General features: G+C 39.6%; 1 protein-coding gene across 5 annotated transcripts in view; it reads left to right on the forward strand.

The window, feature by feature from the left end:
- The first annotated feature begins 615 nt into the window (after positions 1-615).
- The window catches only part of RELL2 (RELT like 2), a 610,006-nt gene continuing 609,580 nt past the window's right edge, over positions 616-1,041 (forward strand). Inside the window, exon 1 of one of the 5 annotated variants that reach the window (XM_044069084.1) lies at positions 616-906. The gene's annotated coding sequence lies outside the window, so the exon portion shown is untranslated. Of the gene's footprint in view, positions 907-998 lie in introns of those variants that run through there. The other 4 variants (XM_044069083.1, XM_044069081.1, XM_044069082.1 and 1 more) reach the window with 4 other exon arrangements.

Consider the following 1,041-nt stretch of genomic DNA (forward strand, 5'->3'; position numbering starts at 1 on the left):
TGCCTTACCTTTCTTTACCTCCGCTTACAGCTATTCTGTCCTTTGCAGGTATTTAAGCAAATTATTTTCCATCGCCTCTGCACAGCCACATTGTAACATACTTGGCAAAGGTAATCTGGTTTTGTCAGTTAGTGGATGTGCATAGCAGATTTTGTTTGGTGAATGCAAAGGATCAACTGAAAAAATATATGGTTTGTCTTCAAATATGATGTTAAAAGTTATAAACTTATTGCCAGTTCATCACACGTAAGCAAACATGCATATTTTGAGCAGGAATATCATGTCTGCATTTAATAGCTGAAATGATGTCTTACATTTTAGGATATTACTGTTTGTCAGCCACATTCCTGTTGTACTTATCACATAATTTATTTAGCATTCCATGCATTACAGGTTTTTTCCTGGGAGTGCAGACAAAGGAATACTTGGTACTTGTAAGATACAGTCTGAAACAGCCTGAAAATTAACTCAGAAGTCCCAGAGTAAAGTATTCATTAAGGTCTTCCAGAATGTGCTTGGTACACCAAATATGAGAGATAATGCTTCCATTTCCTAAAAGCCTGTATGCTGAGGGTTAAAACCTCAGTCTAACTCACAGGAGATCAGCTCCCTCCCACCACCACACTTGCAGACCTGCAGGAGACAGGCTGTATATCTGCCAGTACTGTTGCCTGAAAAACAGAGGTCAGTTCCGCTTCCTAAAAAAAGAAAAATCCTCCACTCCCTTCCTCACTCTAGAATTTTTGAACTGAGAGTTTCCCTTTTAATTTATTCACCACCTATAAACGGTACGGATGATGAAGATGCTGGAAGAGGAGGAAGGCTGCTACTCTGCTGAAATGATGCTCGGCTATTAGGAAGAGAAACCAGTCAAGACACATACATCAGAGAGAGCCTTGTCTAAAGGTAAGTGCTAATTAATACATCTGTCTCCAGTATACCAAAGGTTGCTGTCTCTAAATAGCAGAAGGGAAAACACTAGGGACGGAGTTACTGCAAGAAAGGCAGATAGAGAATTTGCAGTAATAAAAGAACATGAGC

Source organism: Protopterus annectens, chromosome 4.part0 (assembly GCF_019279795.1).
Source record: "Protopterus annectens isolate FY-2018-M chromosome 4.part0, PAN1.0, whole genome shotgun sequence".
Lineage (NCBI taxonomy): Eukaryota > Metazoa > Chordata > Ceratodontiformes > Protopteridae > Protopterus > Protopterus annectens.